The sequence below is a fragment of the Cryptomeria japonica genome, chromosome 10, assembly GCF_030272615.1.
Source record: "Cryptomeria japonica chromosome 10, Sugi_1.0, whole genome shotgun sequence".
Classification (NCBI taxonomy): domain Eukaryota; kingdom Viridiplantae; phylum Streptophyta; class Pinopsida; order Cupressales; family Cupressaceae; genus Cryptomeria; species Cryptomeria japonica.
The window spans coordinates 724,067,224-724,086,453 of NC_081414.1; the positions used below are offsets into that span (position 1 = coordinate 724,067,224).

Consider the following 19,230-nt stretch of genomic DNA (forward strand, 5'->3'; position numbering starts at 1 on the left):
TAGGAGATATAGGAGAGTTTGAAAGACATTACAACAAAAATCTTATATACATGAATATATTATTTTAGCATCCGTGAAAATCTAGTACCTTGTTCGAAGTTGATTAAGATGTATCTCGAGGTGAAGCTACAAGATACTAAATATCTAATTTTTTCCTAGTGGAGAATTATAGTTTTATATATTTCATAAAACAAAACATTTTCACTTCCATCAATCACCTCCACCACAATGTGTGTCCCACTCATAGAAGTAAGGATGTTAGACTTGATTATGTTATTACACCGAAAGTGTTCCTTTTATGAAATGAACAACCTGATTTTTAAATCTATGGCTGAAAGTTAGCCAAAACGAATGGAAGACCATTTTTCGTCGTTGATTGTTCTTTTACCTATAACCATTAGATATGATTTTCGCCGATCGTTTTTCCCTATTGTTAGTCCCTGCCTTAAGCAGGGAACTAATGTTTTCATCTCCAACATTAGTATACTTTGATAATTATGCAAATTGAAAAATTTAATCTTATATCAAAGTTTCATTTTTGTTCCTATTAAACTATTTTAAAAATTATTAATTATTTGATTTGTCATTGGCTATTTCATTTTTTGCTGGGGTTTTAATTCTTTTATATTTGAAAATTAAATAGGTATCCAATAGAAAGCTATTATTAAAATATTTAAGTTGAAGACTATAATGTTAAAAGTATTTTTATAAAACTATGTAAAAATCAGTTTTATAACATTTTCTAGATAATTCTTTAGAGCAGAGAAGAAGCTGCGAACATTCTGGATGCTGCTTCAAACCCTGGTGGCCCACCTTGGCGTTCTTCTACTCAATCGATTGCAACTGATGACCAAGCCTTAGCTTTGCATTTTGACGTGAATTTCTCTGGAGCACCTCTGAGGTCAGTTGCTTTTCTTATTAATTCAATTTTCATGTCTGTCTAAGGACATAACAGCAACTGCATGCTCATGATTGGAAGTGACATTGGCTAGTTGGCAAAGTTGCCCTAGCTGTTTTCGGTTTACTGCACTAGGCTGCTTGTGTTAATTGGTAAAGTTTTATTATGTGAGGCCGATAGGCCATTCACACGTTTCCATTTGCTATGTCGGCCTGAAGGATCCGACCATAGCTATCACATTAACATACTTTTTCAAAATTCAGCTGTAAGAGTTAAGTATGTTCTCTGCTCGGCTTGTGATCAGGGCATGAATGTTCATCAAATCAATATTTTTTTGTCAGATGTTGTAGTTGTGACTGCCCTGGTAGCTGTGTATGGAAAATGTTGAAGCTCAATAAAGTGTATGAACTGTTTGACTGAATGCCTTAAATAAATGTTGTCTCAATACATTTTTAGCAAGTGCAAATTGGCAGGCATTAAGCTTAATTTCAAAGATCTTAGCGAACCGGATTGATTTATCCAGGTGAGTTTCTAGAAAATTTCATGCTTTAAGATGAAATGTTCTCTGCAATTTCTCTCTCTATTTTCTGATGACCCAAATTCGCAGTGTTGCTTGAGTTTGTTTGTTTTGACCACAATTTTGTCCACTGTACCTTGCATCCATTTGCTGACAAACAAACCTGTGAGGGCAGACTAATCCTAGTCTGCAATAGTTCCATGGCGGCGTGGATAAGCGGGAAACTCAAAATTAAAGAGGGGTCACAGCCAAAATATTTGACAAAAAGGGCTATTGTCGAATCTTCCGCAGCTATTCTGCCAAGAATAAACTTTAAGGGCTAACTATATAATAGCATTGCAAAACCCTGTATGTATGTAGGGTTTTAAAAAACCATGTAATAACAAAGCAAAAAGGCGTAGGAACATAGAAACTGTGAAATAGAAAGCCGTTGTTGAACATCCAGAATGAACCAGGCGGACTTCATGATACTAGGTTCTCCTCCTCTGTCAAGTGGACATTAACAACGCCGAGCACACGTCCTCCTCCCAGTTGCGTAGGTAGGATAAGAAAGACCTCTTTTTCAATTCTGTGAAAACCCTTGGCCAGAACAGAAATCGGGTGGCTCTTTCTCTAGTTACGCAGCAAACTCCTGGCCAAATTAGTCATCGAGTACATTACAGTATCTGAATTTTTAGGGTGAAGGTGTATTAAATTCAATATGCAATGGTGGTTTATTTTCATTAGCTGGCTATGTTCTTCAATTTATAAATGCCCAAGGAGAATGCCTCTAAGGAATTTAGGATTTTAATTACTCTTTATTGTATTCTATACATTGGCTAAGCAGATTACCACAAGAAAATAAGACTCTTTTATTGACAGGAACTTCACAGGTCCAGATGTCCATTTGTCCATTTTTATCCTTTTACAGAGTCTTTGAGTTTACATGATTCATTTGTCATTTTCTGAATGCCTTTCCAGATTTTTTAAAATAAATCTATTCTGTGCATATACTACAATCATCGCAGTTTACGAGTAACATTTCTTAGCAGCATTCTATCAAACAGTTCACTGTGCCCTGAGGCAGGGAGGATGTTGGCAAAGGTTGTGCAATTTGGCTTTACAACTACCGACAGGAGCTCGCTAGATACCCTGCTTTGACTACAGGTTAGGTTCATTGTTTGTCTGATATCATTGCCAGAGCTTAATTTCCTGAAAATGTACAAGTTTGATTATAATATGTGTGCATTTACATTCAATTTTGAGTCCGAATTCTGAGTTATGTTGAATCTATAATCCGTCCAATTCATTCATGTTAGACTTTGTTGTGCAGAAATCTTTCTAGTCCAAGATTTAGAAACAGAGTATATATATATTGTGATCCTTGTCTTGTACAATTTCGGCATTTGGATCCTTTGTTTGAAAATTTGTTTAAAGCATGAAATCTTTAGAGGGCGACTTATTTTTAATTGAGGTTTGAGTGGATTCAAAGAGCCGGAGAATTCTTTCCTCGCCACATAAAGTTGGAATAGTTCTATGATTTATTCCATTCAATTAGCTTTTAATACCAGACAAGTTTTCTGTGGATTTGAATTTTGGGTTTTACCGTAACTTTATGTTTTATTTTTTTATATCATACCATTCAAGTGCCGCTAAAACAACTTAATATCATATGTGGTGAAGCTCAACAAAGAGCTAAAGCGGGGAGGGTTTTTCGATATTATGGCCACAATCTCAAGGGATCTGTACTTTATATAATTCCATATCAGAAAGCACTTTCTTTACTCCTTATTTTTATATTTATATTGTTGTACAGGATTGAGTTTAGCTTCAGTATCAGCAGTTTCAACTAGCTAAGTCTCCTCCAGTTTAAGCACCTTCAGTAGTTCTTCCACGACTATTTCATAAGTAGCACCAACACCTCCAAGAATAATAGGAGCAGTTCTGGTTTTTACATAAATCACATTGCCCATTTCATTTTCTTTGATTATCTGCCCCCTGTTCCTCTTATAAGGCACCACATCACAGCTACCATTTCCATAATACCTCCCCCCATTTCTAATTTCTTATACATTTTAATTTATTTTTCAAATATTATATTATATTATATTTAGACCACCAACCTCAAATTGTGAAAAAAATTCCACCCGTCCTCAAAATCTGTCCCCAAGTCCCCCCTTTCCAAAACCCTGCTAAACCATGTTTACTTTCGTTGGCATATTTTAACTCTATTTTGACAATATTAGACTATCACGTCACAACAATTCGATATTTTTCAATGTTTGGAAACCTTAACCACATCAAATGTATCTTTAATAATTTAGTTCTTCATTTCACTCAAAACTCTCAACATTACATTGATAAATAATTTGTACATTGATTTCTTTGTATTGCTAACTTCTTTTTAAATTTCCAATTTGTGATATTTTGCATGAATGGGAAACTTCACCGCATTGTATTTTTCATTGATTTAACCATTAATCCATTGACTAGAAAATTATGCAATCTTTTAAGCTTCGCATTATAAACCTCTACTCGTGAATTTGTGGGGCTTCAATCATCACTTTTCCTTCCATCAATACTCTCCCCTCCATCCTAGAACCTACTAAACTCATACTCTCCAAACCAATAACAAGCCTTCTTTTTCATACTCTTTCAATAGAAAGGTTCCCATAGTTAAAATATTCAAGGACCCACACCTCCCATTTTATAGTTCTTTACAGTTCATGGAAAAAAATTCCAGCATTCTATATAAAGCTCCATAAATTCTGAGCTTCTCATAGTCTAACCTTTCATAATCTCTTGCATTCGAACACAATTAATATCTATTTATACAAGGTATTAATTGTTAAAAACAACTTTTATATGAACAGAGAAACACAGAATTCTTATTTAAAATACAAACCACTTTATTATCTTTCAATTTTTTCCACCACATTCAACACACCGACATCTATAAACATTTCAGTGCTGAAATTTTCAAATTCAAAGTACAAAACTAAATAAACAATTAGCATGTAGATAGAAGTTTCCGACTAAATGGCTTTGTACCCTGATTCTATGGAAGCATGATGTCTGGTACTATAACAAAAACCATTTGATCATTTCTTTCAAACTCTACTATGTGCAAAATTATTCCCTGCATCTTTAAATCCGAACAGAAATATAATAACTCCAATAGAAGAGCTTGTTCAGCCAACTCCACCAAACACTTTATCAGATCAAGAGGTGAGGTATGTACCATAGAAATGGCCTCCAAGTGAGCTCCTTCTTCCATGAAAGCAATATTACCATTCATGATCAGACCATTTTCAAGTGAGGTCCAACCTTGATTCAATAATGTTGATGCCATACCACTTTCAACAACTTTGGTCATCAGGGCACATAAATAAACAATCTAGGCTTATTGTCATAGTACAGACTTGAATATATAGGTTGAATTTACCACTTGAATCATAACATTTGCAAAGTAAGTACTTTGAACTTTAGAGTTATATCTAATGACTTTCTTAAATTGCACTATCTAGCTTACATAATAAAATAGAATTTTTTTAAATAACCCTTACAATATGAAGATCATTAGATGTATTTTAATAATAATGTTAGATCATTTTATTATAAAATTTTTAATTTTTTAAAATTAAATTTTTTATATAATTTGAAATTTTTATTAAACTAATTCATTTAAAACTAAAAGATTTATAAAATATTTAATTCTAACATTGATAAATATTATTATTTTAATTTTTTTAAAATAACTATTAAATTTACATTCTTTTTAATTATATTTATTAATTTTTTTAATATAATTTGGAAAAAAATATTATAATAATTTATTTTAAAAAATTATTAAAATAAAGTATTTAATTTTAAAATTGAAAATATTCTTACTTTAATTTTTTTTAAATTATCATTTTTTTTAATATTTTGATTTTCATCTATTTTATTATTTCATTTAGATTCAAGTTTGAAAATAAAACACATTCTTTTAATTATTTTACAAAACTTATTATTTTTATTTTGTTAAAATAAATAGTTGAAAATAAATTAAGATAAATAATTAACAAGAAATTTGAAATATGTTTTGAAATCTCTTTCTCTTATTTATCTATTTATCTCTATCTCTCCTCTCTCAATATTTCTCCCTCTTTTTATATTGTCCTACTTCTCTTCTATCTTTTCAATATTTCTCCCTCCCTCTTTATCTTCCTGTCTCTCCCTCTCCCTGCCAAACCATGTCTTATTATCTCTATCTCTCTCTTATTCACTCCATGTCTCCTACTCTCTCTATATCCCTCTCTTTACCTCTGATATTGTCCACTAGGAAAAATAAATTAGTGGAGGGTTAAAAAATTGATAAAAATTTAATGGAGAATAATAGTTATAAAAAAATTAAAATTTAAAAAATTTATATATCTCTAAACCGTCGTTGAGAGAGCCCATTGGATTATTAGACAATTCTTATATGACAAAAAATATTTTATAAATTTGAAATTTGAAATTTATGTATAAATAATTTAGCTCTTTGGTTTATAAATAACATGAATTCATGTTTTACGCTTTTCATTTAAAGTTATAATAACAATAATAAGTACATGGCCTTAAACCCAACTGCCTTTCCATACATCTTGGTAAATATTTACAGACAAATCCATGCATCCTTTAATGCGATTGAAATTTTTTGAACAAGTTTACTAATTCATCATAGAGAGATAATTCATTTATGACCAATAGAATGTCATTGAAATGAAGGATATGAAGATTCATATGTTAGAATTTGTACTATATATAAATCTGAAAAAGGATCAATGGTTAATGGTGTTTCAAACAAGTATGTAGTGTACAATATAATAATAAAAAATATGGAATTGACCACATGGTTTACGTTATCTTTGTTTGAATATAAGAATTTGAAATGTTCTTGGAACCTCTCAACCCAATACAAAATCAACATGTATATACAAGATCCTAATTTTTTTTTGCATATCTTTCCATTAGGTTTTGTTTCAATTGATTTTTGATCCTTTTAAGAGGATACATAATTGCATAGTTGATTTGTAACTATAAAGAAGAATAGTGGTCAAAACAATAATTGATAAAGTCACATAATGCAATTTATTTATTTTTGATAAGTTTAATAATTTAACATATAAAGATCATTCATTAATAACCAATATGAAGTCCTTGAAATAAAGGATAGGAAAATTCATATGTTAGAATTTGTAGTATGTACAATATGTATGTCATCAATTGTGTATATGATCTAATTGTAAAAAAATTAATTGAATTAGATGAAGTAAATTAAAGAAAAATAAATTTAAAAAAAATAGGAAACATCAATTTATTTGATCAATTAAAAAAATCCATACCCAATTTCTTGGTTATTTTTTAATAGGTTGAACAACTTTAATAATTCATCATATAGAGATAATTCATTTATGACTAATAGAATGTCATTGAAATAAAGGATATGAAAATTCATATGTTAGATTTTGTACTATATATAAATATGAAAAATGATCAATGGTTAATGTTGTTTAAAACAAGTATGTAGAATATGTACAATATAATAACAAACAATATGAAATTGACCACATGGTTTACATTATTTGTGTTTGAATATAAGAATTTGAAATGTTCTTGGAACCTCTCAACCCAATACAAAATCAACATGTATAGACAAGATCCTTTTTTTTTTGCATATCTTCCCCATTAGGTTTTGTTTCAATTGGTTTTTGATCCTTGTAAGAGGATACATAATTGCATAGTTGATTTCTAACTATAAAGAATAATAGTGGTCAAAACAATAATTGATAAAATGACATATGCAAAATTTAATTTTTTGATTAGTTTAACAAGTTTAATAATTAAACCTATAGAGATCATTCATTAATCACCAATATAAAGTCCTTGAAATCAAGGATAGGAACCTACCAATCATTATCAAACTCCATTGCCCTGCCATGTAATAAATTTCTTAGTACACATTTAATTTTTTAAGCATGTTCAGATGGAAATAAAAATTTATATGGCCTTTACTCCAAAATTCCTACAAGAATCTTACACCTTTTTAATTAAAATATAATAAATTTCCTAAAATAAAAATTGATGGTAGGTTTTAGACTACTTTATTTTCTGGTAAATATTGGTAAAAGTCTATGAGATTCTTAATAAATGAGAGTTGTGGTCAAAAAAATATCACAAAGAATTATGTCATAGCCATCTGCTAAATCATCCCCAGTCATTCCTATTGCAAATATATGTCAAAACAATGCTCAACCAGTTGGTCCTCCTTTTGTTGCAAATTTTATAATGGCAAATAAGCAGATATTCCTTAGGATGATACATATATATTTTTACTTGTTTTGAGTATTTTGTATAATTAATTGTTTTAAATTTTTTATTTTTTATTTTTCTTCATTGAAACTTTATTTTGTTCTATTAATAAAGGTGTATTAGTGCATTTGATAGTTTAGGTAGGGCTTAAACTAGCTTGCCTCTTAATGATCATTTTTGTGCACATCTAAACTTTTCTCTACAAATGTCAAATTTACAATAGAATATATTTCATCCGCTATTGATTATTTTAGTCCCTTTAAATGTTACAACCATAACCAAGAAATTGGGTGTGAATTTTTTTAATTGATCAAATAAATTGATGTTTCCTGTTTTTTTAAATTTCATTTTCTTTAATTTATTTCATTTAAATTTTTTACAATTAGATCATTTACACAATTGATAAGATACATATTGTACATACTACAAATTATAACATATGAATCTTTATATCCTTGATCTCAAGGACTTGATATTGGCGATTAATGAATGATCTTTATAGGTTAAATTATTAAACTTATCAAAATTTTGACCACAATTCTTATTTATAATTAGAAATCAACTATGCAATTATGTATCCTCTTACAAGGATCCAAAATTAATTGAAGTAAAACTTAAAGGGGAAGATATGCAAAAAATATTAGGTTCTTGTCTATACATGTTGATTTTGTATTGGGTTGAGAGGTTCCAAGAATTTTTTTTGGATTAGATATCAAATAAACATTACATATCATCAGGAAAATCTGAGTTCAACAATATCAAGGCACCAGGGGAAGGTGCATGCACAAAAAATATATAGTTAACGAGAACCTCCACTATAAGAAGATGATTACATTAGATATACTTATTTATAAAAAAGAAAGGACAACCTTAGAGAACTAGGTAAATAAGATTTCAAATTCTAGTGAAGAGTTGGCTCCTAGTGGGGGGATCCAAGCCACCCATCCCAATTTTCCATCGTGCCACACTTCCACTCGACCATCAAGTATGGTCTGTTTGTGGGGGTGCGAGGTGCGTTCATGGATCAGGTCATCTTCCTCCCAAGTGATCTCCATGTCTAGCTGTCTACACTCCATGTGCCTCATGAAGGCCATTAGTTCTTGCTCAAATGCAACCTTGCCCAGTTCATCCCTCTCCCGAGTGAAACCATGAGATAACTCTCGGATGTACATAGTAGTAGCTCCTTTCTTTATCCATCTGTCAAATTTGTCCGAGTCCAGCTTAATTACAACAGTGACCTGCATAGAGATAGAGTAAAAAATGAGTCTCCTAAGAGACTCAGTGAGGTGCCTAGTGCTGTTATTAAAAATGTCATCATTACAATACTTCCAAATGAGCCAAAGAACCTCCAAAGAAAAACAAGACCAAAATATATTTGCAGTTTTCCTATAGCCCTTGATATAGCCAAGAATAACATCTATGTATTCAACAAAATTAGATTCCATATTAAAGCCCAACAGTCTCCATATTTCTTTTGCAAAATGACATTAAAAAAATATATGTTTCATAGTTTCAGGTACTCTACATATGTTACAGTTTAGGCAATCACACTCCTTATCTTTTATGGGGAGTTTATTTAGCAGTAGGAGCCAGCCAAAGAGTTGTTCTTTTGGTTCATTATGGGCCATCCAAAATTTACCCAACCTATCTTTCCAGTCCTTTGGTTCCAAGTTTAGACCCCAACAACTATTAAGGTGAAGAAATATGGTATCAACCTCAGTAAGTGAAGAATAGATGCATTTGGCTTTAAGGGTGGGGAGAGGTGTGGCATCGGCCCAGTAAATTGCAGAGAGGGGGAAGTGGACGAGAGGGGGGTAAGAGGGGGGAACAGAAAAAGATAAAGCCTTTTTACGAATGTTATAGGTCTTATTCTGGGATGTCGGGATAGAAAAGGTAAGTTTCAGCTCCTCCCACGATCTCAATTGGCCATTCTCAAATATTTGTTCAAAATATTTAATACCCATATTGTGCCATTTCAGTGCAGAGCAGCCTTGGAGAGCGGCTAATGGTTTTCCATTATGAAATAGATTCAACCATATTGATCTGTTATTGGCAATATGCCCCTGTATAGTGCCATTCACTTTGATGTGTACCAAGTGCTTCACCTATTCCCAAGATTTCCATAGGCACTAAAAGATCTCAGAACTAGTTGAGGATACCTCTAACTGTCCAAGAAGAAGGTTAAGAATGGGGAGATCCTTCCATTTCCTGGCTTTCTTAGGGATCGAGGATGCAATATTATTTCTTAACAGAATTTTCCATGGCTCATTCCTTTCCATGGCCTTAAGAATCCACTTGGAGGTGAGGGAAATGCCCTATAGTTTGAGGTCTGTCAACCCCATCCCACCAAATGGCTTATGCATAGTGCACCACTCCCATTTCACTACATGCTGCTTCCTAGCACCCTTTCCATCTGACCATAGGAATTCCCTAATTTGTTTTTGAACATGATTGAATTGGTAATTTCTAAATAGCCAAGCAAAAGAGAAATAGATATTATATGATGCCAATATCTTTTGACACACCTGAAATCTTCCAGCCAAGGACAGAAAGTTCCTGCTCCATTTAGAGAGCTTCTTATCAATCTTATCCCTTACCCATTCCCACATTTATTTTAGATTTGGAAGAACAAAGAAAGGGATATCTAGGTACTTTACAATCTGAGTAGGGCCCAACCAATTGAGAGAGAGTTTTGAAAGCCAGTTTGGGGGGTTGTCATCCCAGCCAAGGAGATTGGATTTGTGCATAGCAATCTTGCTGCCAGAAGCTAGGCAAAATAGATCAATATTTTTCAGCAGAGCAGCAAGGTTTTCTTCCTCGAGTTTAATTAAAATTGCAGTGTCGTCAGCAAATTGGACATTACAAATTTCCTTTTTGTTAGGTAAGGATATGCCCCTAACAGGAGGAGTGATAGAGGAGTCTTCAAGTAGGTAGAACATTGCATCAATAGCTAGAACAAATAGGGCCGGAGCTAGAGTACATCCTTGCTTGATAGATCTAGTTAGTGTAAAATTGGAAGACCTTATCCCATTTACTTCAACAGAGGCATTGGCATCACATAATAGAGTTTTGATCAGTTTACAAAATCCAGGGGGAAGTTCCAAGAACATTTCAAAAAATAATGCAAAAAATTATGTATCCTTCTTTATTGGGGAAGATATGCAAAAAATTATTAAACTTGTTCAACCTATTAAAAAATAATCAAGAAATTGGTTATGAATTTTTTTAATTGATCAAAGAAATTGATGTTTCCTATTTTTTTTTTAAATTTCATTTTCTTTAACTTATTTCATTTCATTTTTTTACAATTAGATCATTTACACAATTGATAAGATACATATTGTACATACTACAAATTCTAACATATGAATCTTCCTATCCTTGATTTCAGGGACTTGATATTGGTGATTAATGAATAATCTCTATATGTTAAATTATTAAACTTGTTAAACTGATCAAAAAAAATAAAATTGCATTATGTCACTTTATCAATTATTGTTTTGACCACTATTCTTATTTATAGTTAGAAATCAACTATGCAATTATGTATCCTCTTACAAGGATAAAAAATCAATTGAAGCAAAACCTAATAGGAAAGATACACAAAAAAATTAGAATCTTGTCTATACATGTTGATTTTGTATTGGGTTAAGAGGTTCCAAGAACATTTCAAATTCTTATATTCAAACAAGATAATGTAAACCATGTGGTCAATTCCATAATGTTTGTTATTATATTGTACATATTCTACATACTTGTTTGAAACAACATTAACCATTGATCCTTTTTCAGATTTATATTAGTACAAATTCTAACATATGAATCTTCATATCCTTCATTTCTATTGGTCATAAATGAATTATCTCTATATGATGAATTATTAAACTTGTTCAACCTATTAAAAAAAATAATTTACAATATGTCACTTTATCAATTCTTTTTTTACAAATATTCTTCTATTTCTAATGTTTATTGTTTTGGTCAATAATCTTGTTTTCCGCATACACATTGCACACCAAGATGCAATTGCTAGTTACTAATACTAAAGATATTAGACTTGATTATGTAATTACTAGTCTTATTTAGTTTTTTGGTGTGAATGAATGACATCATTTTTGTGAATCACTCTAACAAAACAACCACACTAAGAATAGTATTTCTCAAATCATTATTTAAACTAACCACCTATTCTCTCGTATTCTCTCATATTAAATCAAAACATCCCAAAAAAATAATAAACCAACTAATAGTAAATCTAAAAGAAAATCATAAACCAACTAATAGGAAATCTAAAAGAAAATCTTTACTGTTTTTACGCCATTGTCGGGGATCGAACCCGGGTCACCCGCGTGACAGACGGGAATACTCACCACTGTACTACAACGACAGCCATTTGACCACATGATCTCATTTTGTTATTACCTTTAATAAATAGACACTTTCGATTTTTGTTAACAAGTAGTTTGAAAGTGTGCACAAATTGCCATTTATTGTCCACTTGTCTAATGGTGAACAAAAAATGCAATTTTAGTGAGAACGGGTGATATATATAATACGAAATTATTTTTTTCATATTATTATACAAATATATTTATATGTATTAGTTATTTTTATGAGATTAATTTTTTATATTGGTATATTCATATGTCTTAGTTACTTAATGAGATTGGATCACTATTTATGCTAAAATTAGTTGATTAAAGAGTTATGCTTTTTCAAAATTAAAGAGATTAAACATTTTATATTTGTAATGTAGAATATACTCTATTATCACAAAAACATTGTATTTCTTTGCTTCAAAATATGCATCTAACATCAAATCTATTTGTTGGGGCATCTTTCTTAAATGAGATTTAACTTATTAAATATAATTTAATGTTTATATTATTCTAATAAAATTAGATATTTATTTCCATTTTAATCATTAATGTGATAAAAAAAAATGGACAAATTTTAGTACAAAAGATTTGTTAATTAAAATATTGATTTGATAGATGGATTTGGGAAAAAATAATCCATTGAGAATTGCCTCAAAATATATTAATAAACCACAAAAAATTAAATGATAGAAAAAATGAGCTATATAAGGGAGCACTTTAGAAAGAAATAAAAATGATTGCTATGACTTCAAGAGATGATTTGAATAGAATAACAATAACCCAATTGATGGTGTATTGGAAAAAGTAGAGAAGGAATACGAGGATGCAAATAGTTTCATGGTGATTCATATAGGAAATAAAAGTTAATACACTAAACCATATGAGGTCAAATAAATGTCAACGTTCTCTTATAATAAGACCACAAACCCCCAAAAATTATAATTGATAAATTACAATCCTACTAAAAAATAAATTATGTCATTAGATAAGAACACTCAAATAACCATTTATTTTACACCCATTATTTAATTTAAGAATGTCACACCACATACACATATTGTTGAATACAAGAAAGAAAAAATATTAGCCACAAACCCTACACCAAACACTAACATATCCTCAATTTTTTTTTCTCCTAGAGCTAATTTAATTACACTATTTATCCTTCAATTAATTTACTAAATTTTTTATTCAAAACTGAAGTAAAATTTGAGCATGCGACAATACACTTTGATTTTAAAACAACATCATACCATAAAATTGATTCTTACTATTAAAAATTTCAAACTATTATATCACATATATTATGTCAAAAAATATATAACAAATATTCTTTATATTTCAAACCTACAAGAAATCATTCAATGAAACATCATCCATTGAGGACGGGGCTATTCTGGCTCCAAAATGGCATGTTAATGACATTTGAAAATTCGTGTTATTGATTTTTCAATTTTTTTAAAAAATCAAGTCATAGCTAATTCTACTAATCACAATCAACGATTTGTAATTTTTGCAAAAATCAATAACACAAAGGTTATTGATTCGTATTGTGCCATTTTGGAGCCAGTATAGCCATAGCCATCTATTGATATATATGCACATGAATGAAAATTAACATAAAAATTAATCTAATGATTTAATATATATATTATTCCTCCTAAAGATAGAGATACTCTTTCTCCTAAGGAAGAATCTATTCCTTCTTTTAATGATGAGTCTATTCTTCCTCCCAAGGATAGAAAAGATCTTCCTCCTAAGGGTCAATCTATTCCTCCTTCTAAGGATAAACATATTATTCTTCCTAAGGATAGACCTATTCCTCCTCCTCATGATGGACTCGGTTTCCTTCACACACCTTCTATTCCTCCTTTATATAGTGTGATTTTTCCTCTCGTGTCTTAAAAAGGAAAGTTTTTTGCATCTCCTATTTTTCAACACAAAAAACCTTCTTCCATGCATCCTTTCTTACAAGAAGAAAATAATCCCATGCCGGTTACTCCTAAACCTTTGCAACCATCAACTAAAACTAATTGAAACCATTGTGCGAGAGAATGCCAACAAAGGCGTCATGCTAGGGCTTGTGAAATTGCTTCTCAAAATACTTCTTCCCCGAAGACACCAAATCTTGATATAATTCCATTTTCTCAACATTTGCCTAACCATAGGGAAGAAGCTCAACCTAATTCTCCAAGACATAAAATGATTAAGATAAATGATGGTTCAAGGTCTATTCCTATTAGAACTCCTATTTTTGTTAATCTTGATGAAGAAATAGGTGAGAATGTTGTTCATGATGAATATGTTTATCCTAATATTTTAGATGATGAATATGAATATATTGATGTTGATAATGATTTATCTAAATAATTTTCAAAAGCATTAATCCTAGCTCCGAGTGACAAATAAAGGGACTCATCATTAGAGCATGGTACTTGTTTGGAACTTGTGATAGCTCCATCTACTGTGCTTGATGCATCTCCTCTTGCATATTGTCCACTTTCCCAAAACAATGATGAGTAAGATCAAGAGACAGATGACTTACTTGATTAGCTCCATTCGCACTATAGATTCTCTCTCTCTCCTCTCTTGCTTGTTTATGATCTTCCTCTATTTGTCTCTCAATTAATTCTATTTGTTGTCCCTAGTATTGTCTACTTGAGGACAATGCAAAGCATTGAGATCTCTTTTGGTCTCTCCTATGTTGACTCAACAGGTACATGTGCCCTTCTTCCATGGTGGTTTTTCTTTCTTTGGGGATGAGGACAATTCTATGCATATATATACATGATATACATTATTTATCATGAGAAGCATACTAACCCTAGAGTTAAGTGAAACCACCTCGTGCTTTGTGTTTTTTGATCATTATCGTTTGATTTGTCCTCTCTTGGAGGCATATTATTGCAATAACATTCTTGTCTTTTTGGGGTGTATCTCTCTTGGAGGCATATTATTGCAATAACATTCTTGTCTTTTTGGGGTGTATCCTACCTTAAAGCAATTGGTCCCGATGAGGCATATGCAATCTCTTTAATGTGGGGGCATACAATCTTCTCAATGATTGTCTCTCTTGCAAATCTTGATGCTTCTGTTACTTAGAAAACTCAGTCTTTTGCTTTGTAATTTTTGTATTTTTGCTTTTCATGTCTCATAGTAAGAGAACCTTACTAGGCTTGCAGTCATGGTTCTCTCTTTCTCTTTCCTTCATGATGTCTCTTTAATCTTGTTATCAAAATTGTGGGATCCTAAAGTCCATTGGGGGCTTGGTCTATCTTCCCTCCACCATGACTTGATGAAAGTTTTCAATGTGTTCACCCTTTGTACTTTACCAAGAGTATAATTGACTTCCTACTCTCACTAAAGTTGGGGCTAAATGTAGCATCCTAAAATTGCACCCCTTTGCAATTTTGACCACATTTAAGTCCCCACCTTAGTGTTTGCACCCATATTCTTGATTTGGACTTTATTATGCTCATACTACTCAATTATTGTTGCATTTTTTAACTTTACATCAATTTGGCACCTCATCTTAGCCCCAAAATAGGGTAGGACCAGGGCGTGGTGCCCTGGTACTCCTCATTTTGGGCCCCTCAAAAACCCAATTTAGCATTTAGAATTTGAGCAAGATTACTATCTTTGTGTTGGCTCATGTCAAAAAATTAATTAGTTTTCCTGATGGGAAAGTATAAAAGGAGACTTTACCCTCTCATTTGAGGACATACATCAATAAGAAAAAGCACACATATGACATCAAACATTGAAGAAATTTAGAAGTAATCAGTCTTCCTTCAAGTCTTGGAGCAACAATAAAGTCAAGATTTAAGCATTGAAGTAGACATTTTTCATCCTATTTTGTTGAATACTTCATAAAACCCTAATTCAATGTGGAGACAAATAAAACTTCACAAGGAGGTATATTATTTGATTTTTAGTCACTATTCAACATCTCCCTCAAAAGGAGAATCTTCCATTACAACAATTTCAATTATCTTTATCTCAATTTCATGGTTAATTCCAAAACCGGGGTTTGACTTAGACATGCCCCTATTTCCAACCTATTTCCTTTTCTTTCTGTGCTTAGGAAATAGGTACGGAGCTACGATCTTTAGAATCGACATTATTTGGAGAGATGAATCAATCCCCCTTTAGTGTGTGAAATGTTCAAAGGACCATGGCGACCACCACCATGGTCCCAACATTTTAGGTACTTTATTAGGGATTAGATCCATATCTACGTACATTTCTCAAATCCAGGTGCATAGCTCAATACCGCATCTGAAGCTCACTGTTTTTACCTTCATTTTCAACACTTTATCTTAATTTAGCAATTCAATTTATAAAAGATGAATCCCAAATTAATCAATCCAATTAGTATTCAGTCTTAATCTTTGCTGATTTGTGATTGAATCAATTCGATTCCCCCTATTTTAAATGTAATGATCATCCCAAGCAAAAAATAGTGGTTTTCTCCCTTTAATGGTGGAAACCCTAATTTTTCACCATTACACTACTAAAAATAAATAAGTAAATAATTCATATAGAACTCTTTAATACAAATATTAAATATTTTTTAGTTTTCTAATTGTTTATTTAATAATTAAATATTTCTATAGGTATATTTTTAAATATTTCAAAAATAATAATATTCACTTTGAGAAAAAAATGGAAGAGCAATAGACTTCACTTCCATCAATCACCTCCACCAAAATGTGTGTCCTACTCATAGGAGTAAGGATGTTGGTCTTGAATCTTGATTATGTTAATATTAGTCTTCTTTTTTTTCGGTGTGGATGAATGACATCATTCTTATCAATCGCTCTAACAATGACAACCACACTAAGAATAGTATTCCTCAGCGAAAAATATAACAAAAATATAATAAGCTAACTAATAGTAAATTTAAAACAAAATATTTCAACAGTCATAAAGACTTGAACACAACTTTTTTATTTGTAAAACATTTAAATCAATACATAATTTTAACCTTAAAAGTCTTATTCTCATAATTAAAATCTATTTCGTATGGATAATGTATTTGCTAGCATAAAGTCATCTTAATAATTCATACAAACTATAAAGAAGATTTATTATTTTATTGACAGCCTGCTCTCAATTTGTTTTATATATATACAAGTAATGTAGATGGCAAGCAGAAAAAGAACATACGCCGTTGCCGGGGATCGAACCCGGGTCACCCGCGTGACAGGCGGGAATACTCACCACTATACTACAACGACACCCACATGGTCAGTGAATTTCACAGTGCAATTAGTTTTAACAAATAGACACTTTTGAGTTCTGTTAACAAGCAGTTTGAATGCGTGTATCATTACCATTACCATTCACCATTCCTTTCCATGCACCATTCTCTTTCATCAACATCGTCAATATATCATGAATACAAAGGTTTATATAGGGTAACACAATTTTAACTGGTATTATTTAACAACATGATCTTAAATTGTATTATATTAGATCATGAGTAATTTTTTCCATTCCTGGTCTTCATACGTGCAAATCAAGCTTATAGACGTTGTCATTTAATGTAGGTGTTTTAGTGCTTTTTAAAAGGGGTCAGAAGTTCTAAAAACAAATGAATCCACTTTGGGAGAAGGGAGACATTTTAAATCCATTTATTAAGTGATTATGCACTCTTAATTCAAATCTTTTGAAAATTATGAGAATCATAAAAATGAAAATGAAAATATTTGTCTTCATCTTAGGTATCAAGAAACTTTAAATAACATTAATAAAGAGAGTAAGAATTGAATTATAAGCTAATATAAATGAAGCTTTGGAACCTCTATTCATTATTTTACTTTTTAAAGAAGATTGGACCATCAATATTTCAATTTGATTTATTATTAATAGTAGTTTAAAAAAAATGGTTTATATTTGTAGTGCAAGATCACCAAACTCAATGACTTAACATTTCCATTTTTATCTTTCCTTTCCACTCTTCCCCACATCTTTACCTTTTTCAATCTTTGAAGTACAGGTAGAATAGGACACTTTAGCTATATAATATATTTTTATTGCATTCCATTGATAAATCTTCTTGGAATTTAAGAAATTCTTTTTTATGTATGTTTTCTCTTTTATAAGGGAATTGAAGCTAGTCATTGTGTGCAATAAATCATGGAAATGTTAGTCAATCACCATAATCCCTTACAAAATAGAGTCAATATTTAGTTATCTTGCAACACCTTATATTGTAGAGACTATTTCTAATGCTTTCTTTAAGAGAATAGTGTTAATATTTGATTATCTGCCAACATCAAGCTATAGTTTGGAGACTATCTCCAATGCTTTCTTTAAGAGATCTTGCAATTGTCTAGTATACATGTCTTAAAATTTGAGCTAACATTTAGCATGATTGTAAAATGATGGTGACATTTAGAATGTGTACTTTGACAATTTGTTTTCAATCTTAAACTATATTAAAATATCCCGTGTCCCTAAAGTAGAATAAAAAAATAGTGAATTCATCAAACTAGATAGTAGAAATACACAAATTGTAGAATAGACCTTATGTAAAATATATAGTTTAATTATCTATATAGTAGAGGTACACAAATTTACACTATTTATCTACATACATTTTAAATTGAACTAATAGAATTTTTCCTTTTATTTATAGTTTATTTTTATTTTTTTTAATACATATAGAACTCTTTAAAATATTTAATCTTACGACAGAAATTATTTTCTTCTATCTTTCTACCAAGAGTTCAAAAATTAATGAACTTCCACATGTAATAAAAAAATTAATAAAACTGAAAATACAATTTATGAAGAAACCCCATGGGGGCATTGATGTCATTCTATAAATAGGCCGACTATCTGTTATTTGTGACAGCACCTTTCAAACTTTCAGCATTGTTGGTGACTCCATGTTGTTAGTAGAAGCACATGCAGCCACAACATTAGTCATCTGTACCATATTTCTTTCATTTAAAATAGCTCATGAGGAGACAATGAAAATTATTTTCTCTCTTATTTATTTTTTCTGCTGTTCTATCATATTTTGTCTGACGTGAATACATTTCAACTTCTTTAATTAAGCTGATGCCATATAAATATATTTAAAAGGTGAATCAGGCTATACTTAATCAACT

The 19,230-nt window shown here is 31.0% G+C and overlaps 1 long non-coding RNA gene and 2 other non-coding genes across 3 annotated transcripts; 1 reads left to right on the forward strand and 2 right to left on the reverse strand.

The window, feature by feature from the left end:
* Nucleotides 1-708: 708 nt before the first annotated feature.
* Nucleotides 709-2,344, forward strand: LOC131858694 (uncharacterized). The gene is made up of 2 exons (XR_009359035.1): nt 709-1,421; nt 1,591-2,344. It is a non-coding gene; the product is annotated as an uncharacterized LOC131858694 (long non-coding RNA).
* Nucleotides 2,345-12,045: 9,701 nt separating this feature from the next.
* Nucleotides 12,046-12,117, reverse strand: TRNAD-GUC (transfer RNA aspartic acid (anticodon GUC)). Its single transcript has one exon. It is a non-coding gene; the product is annotated as a tRNA-Asp (tRNA).
* Nucleotides 12,118-17,277: 5,160 nt separating this feature from the next.
* TRNAD-GUC (transfer RNA aspartic acid (anticodon GUC)) lies at nt 17,278-17,349 on the reverse strand. The gene has a single exon. It is a non-coding gene; the product is annotated as a tRNA-Asp (tRNA).
* Nucleotides 17,350-19,230: the final 1,881 nt, after the last annotated feature.